Below are 5,176 nucleotides of genomic sequence, written 5' to 3' on the forward strand. Positions count from 1 at the left end.
AACTCCATTCTAGACACGACGGAGCTAGATGTGGCCTGTGCCTGCTGTGCACTGATACTCTGAAGGCAGCAGCCCTGATTGTAGCTCACAGCGGCTGGGACATCGCAGCCGGTGAGTTTTGCAGGGTGACTATTGAGGTAAATGTGTCTTGTGTGCGCTAACAAGGTGGGCCGTGTGGACGGGGGTTTGCGTGTGGAGTGAGTGTGGCTATGCGGAGTGGGTGGGGCTATGTGGAGTTGGCGTGGCTTGATACATACACACACACACTCACATACATACACTTAGCTTTATATATATAGATTTAGAACCCATATAAAGGTCCGGAACTAAAATTTATTTTAAGCCTAAATGCATATCTAATGTCATAATTTAATCTGTTTCAAATATACTATGATTAAAAATTTCCTATTGTTACCTCACTAGCTAACTGCTTTATTTGTTCTTTTCTTAATACTTCCTCTTTGATGGTGCTTTGTTTACGAATCCCCGTGCATGATCAAATAAGTTGTCAATATGCACATAATAATGCGAATTATGCAAATTGTCTCTTCAGAGAGGAAGAGGACTAGAACTCTAGTGCCAGCTATTGGAAGTAGCAATCCTAAAAGTCAATGTCGACCCTTTAACGAGCCTTGTTACATGACTTAGGATAAAAGCCAAGCCAGAATCTCAATTTGCAGACACTGTGTTTCAGGGTACTGCCCCTCGTCAGTGCAAAGTGTGAGATCTGGTTTGGCTGTGAGAGAGGCGTCTGACCGATATCCAAAAGGTATCATTTCTCCTTGCGGAGAATGACATGCTAAGCATGTCGAGATGAGGAGACTTAAAGCCGCAATGTTCCTCTGGGAAATATGCTAATTATACAAATTGTCTCTTCATAGAGGAAGAGGACTAGAACTCTATTGCCACCTATTGGGAGTAGCAATCCTAAAAGTCAATGTCGACCCTTTAGCGAGCCTTGTTACATGACTTAGGATAAAAGCCAAGCCAGAATCTCAATTTGCTGACACTGTGTTTCGGGGTACTGCCCCTCGTCAGTGCAAAGTGTGAGATCTGGTTTGGCTGTGAAAGAGGCGTCTGACCGATATCCAAGAGGTATAATTTCTCCTTGCGGAGAATGACATGCTAAGCATGTCGAGATGAGGAGACTTAAAGCCGCAATGCTCCTCTGGGAAATATGCTAATTATGCAAATTGTCTCTTCAGAGAGGAAGAGGACTAGAACTCTAGTGCCAGCTATTGGAAGTAGTAATCCTAAAAGTCAATGTCGACCCTTTGACGAGCCTTGTTACATGACTTAGGATAAAAGCCAAGATCTCAATTTGCAGACACTGTGTTTTGGGGTACTGCCCCTCGCCAGTGCAAAGTGTGAGATCTGGTTTGGCTGTGAGAGAGGCGTCTGACTGATATCCAAGAAGTATCATTTCTCCTTGCGGAGAATGACATGCTAAGCATGTCGAGATGAGGAGACTTAAATCCGCAATGCTCCTCCGCATAATGCGGTGACGTCACTTGCGGTCATGGCATTGGTATCTGCTTTGCCTACATGCTGGGTATTCTTACAACGCGCACTGCACTGTCACTCTTACCAGCTTGTCACTTCTCATCAGAGGGGGTGAGTGAGTACACTGTCACTGTGCACATTGCATAGTGACAAGAATCTACTGAGCATACATTGAAATTGACAGGCAACAGTTGCTCAGTAGAGCCGAGACTAGCCCAGCCCCTGAAACCACAGCATCTGCCCCCTGATGACGACTCGTTTGAATACATCAGAGTCCACTGGGATTCGTAAATGGAGCGTCAAAGAAGAAGTAATAATTAATAAAGCCGTAAGAGTAATGAGGGAACAATAGCCACGTTTAAGAAAGGTCCACGCCTTCGACCGAAACGTCGCACATGGGCAAATAAATCACACTTATTTTTGCCATTGGAGTGCTGCCTTCATTCTTTTGGACTATTTTTTGCACCCTTTGTTTTCTTTTGGTGCTGCTTTTTGTTTTCTTTTTCCACGTTTTAATTAAAGTATATTAGAAAACAGATTAGATTATGACAGAGATAGATATATAGGATTAAAATAAATTTTAGTTCTGGACTACCGCTTTAACTAACAATTGGCCTAAATATTGTTGCAGGTGGGTTGGCAGCATGCCGAAGAGATGTACTTGTAAGCAGAAGGACCGGGCTGGGGGTACCTTTCTTGCGCAGGGTCCGGAAGTGTCGGGGCTGCCTCTGTTGCCTGGGGGAAAGCTTAAGCAACTGGACCGACCTTTGCACTCAGCGGGACGTGGTTAGCTCAGGGAGAGCGGAGCGTGCGCAAAGGAAAGCAGACTTGAAGGGAACAGACAGCGCGTGGCAGGGAGAAGTGCTCCGCCCCTGCATCACCAGAGCACCGCAGGCCCGTGCCTGAGAACCCCTCGGCCACCCGCAGAGACTGTGCAGAGACTTGGAGTGCCCCCTGCTGGCTCTTCCACACCAGGGTTCCAAACACTGTGGTCCTGCTTGTGCCGCACTCGTACCGCTTCAGAGAAAGACCGGGTACGTGACCGTGAACTGTGCCCTGACTCCCCGGTCCATATCTGCCGTGACACAGTGGGTCTGAACTGTGTTGCGGCCCACACTTTATCCACGACCATAATCCCCAGACTCAGAACCCTGTGTAGGGTATCAGAGACGAACTGTCGCCGTCAAAACCCCACCGGATCCTCGCTGACCTTAGGACACCACCGGAACAAGCCTTCGCTGACTGCTGTTTGCGTCACTGCTCCACATCGTTGAATGCAGCACCTGAAAGTCGACTAACCTTTAAGAACTCATTCCTACCTTATCACCGTGTTGCTTCTTTCACCTTATTTCCTTGTTGTTTTCCCCATTAATGCAATAACCCTGCAAAACTGCTTAACCCTCTGCGTGGAGTATATCCCTGTTCAAGTAAATACGTTAACCGTTGATCTGTCTCCCGTCTGTCACTGCATCCCGCAACCTGCTCACGTACTCACAGTGGGGTAACTTGAAGGTCATGGCCCGAATGCAAAATCTCCATCAGGGCCCCCAAATATAGCAAGTATTTAAAGGGAATCTGTCACCCCTTTTTTGAGATATCACATAATGATATCATTCAATTGTGTGTCACATAAGGATTCTCTTAGTACTTTTGCTTCCCCCTGACCCCCCACCTTTCATGCATAAATACATCTGAACCAATATAAAAAAGGTATGTAGACTGCCGCAGTCCAGTCTGATGGGCGGGGCTTATTCACCTGCTCCCCCTCCTTTTCTTGCTCTACACAAGAAGAAATGCATAGAGCAAGACAGGGAGGGGGAGCAGGTGAATAAGCCCCGCCCATCGAACCGGACTGCGGCAGTTTAAATACCTTTTTTATATTGGTTCAGATGTATTTATGCATGAAAGGTGGGGGGTCAGGGGGAAGCAAAAGTACTAAGAGAATCCTGATGTGTCACACAATTGAATGATATCATTATATGATATCTCAAAAAAGGGGTGACAAATTCCCTTTAATATCAATTGTGATTTCATATGGGCCAAAGGGATCTTTTGGGCACCCTAGTCTCTAGAGCTCGGGTGTGATTGTCACTCCTGCACATATAGTTATGCCTCAATGTTCTTGCAAAATGTCAGTATCACTGTGTTAAAATAAGTAGGCAGATACTAGCAATTAGGCCTTCATGCTAGACCAACAATTTATATTTGTAAGGTTGGGATATTTATTTTATTATGGCCAAATGTCCCCCATAGCCTAGCGTATGCATTAATGGATAGGAATTAATGAGAAGTGTCATCAGTGCACTTAGTCTGGCCCTCCTGAGGGCACCCTTTATTGCTGGAAATAAAGCTCCATATCTAAACTCAGAAAACGTTCTTTGCTAAGAAATTAAGGAGAGCATAATTTTTGCCAGAGCTGTATATCTCTATTGTGGTATCATAATGTCAACTCCTGTCCCCAGTAACATTACAAGTGTTATGGGGGCCAAGCTCTGTGATGGGGCAGGGCACTAAAATAGTATATGTCATACACAATTAACTACCTGATAGAAGACTGAAGACAGTGACATAGAGTCGCCGAATACAAGAGACAGTGTCGGTTAGGGGTGGCAAGTGCCCACCAGTAACCAACTCCAGGGCCCCACTTTACAGCTACATGCAAATGTGACATTATCCTCAATCACAAATGTATATAACAATGAACTGGGTAGATTGTGAAATGAATAAGATGTTACATTTGTCTGTACACAGTGAATCAAGTATATTGTGCCAAGTACTGCTCATATATATACGAGGGTGATATAAGGGAACAGGGGCCCACCGGAAGACTCTCCTATCTCATATCTACAAGCCTGCTTGTAATAGTTTACTAAAATAAAAGGTGGCATCAGGTACCCACATAGAACCTACATGACATTCAATCAGCAAAGACCCTAATTGCAGCCTCATGACTACAGTAAACATATATATTGTGATATAACCACTATCACAGCTGCTTGGACTATCAGCTCCAGTGATTTAATGCCCATAATATACCTGTGAATACAGAGCTACTGAATCATGAGTGTGCCATTTTTAGGATTGACTTAGGATGAATTCACACATCTATTTGTATTGTCGGATGTGTCACTTGTTCATTCATACATCCACTTGTATTGCATGAGTGCTGTCCAATTTTTTATATGACAGAACGTGGATCATAGAATGTCACTTGTCCATTCACAAATCCATGAAAATCACATATCCGAGAAAAAAACAAAGCATGTCCTATACAGATTTGATGTTGAGAATCAGAATAGGATGTACTCAGTGAGTCAATGAGCTGTCCGATAAAAAATTGAGCAGCACACCAACATTTGCATGTTTTTTAGACAAAGTTTTTATTAGTTTGTGGCTTGTAAAAAAATGCCTTGATTTTCAGACAATTGTTTAAGCATTTGATTTTTTATAACACTTTAAAGAAGAAGATAGACGACACATGAAAACCTCTGTACTTACAACATACTGTGTTTTGAAAAAAAATTGAAGTGTTTGTTCCCACGTAGTAAATACCAGGAAGATTTGATGGAGGAAAATTAGCTGTGTATTACAGTACCAGCAATGCATTTGCGATTCTGCCAAATATCATCAACATGCTGCATTAAAAAGCTGCAGAATAAATTGACCTTTACTA

Source organism: Dendrobates tinctorius, unplaced genomic scaffold (assembly GCF_039654945.1).
Source record: "Dendrobates tinctorius isolate UK_male_01 unplaced genomic scaffold, ASM3965494v1 ptg000035l, whole genome shotgun sequence".
In the NCBI taxonomy this organism is placed as follows: domain Eukaryota; kingdom Metazoa; phylum Chordata; class Amphibia; order Anura; family Dendrobatidae; genus Dendrobates; species Dendrobates tinctorius.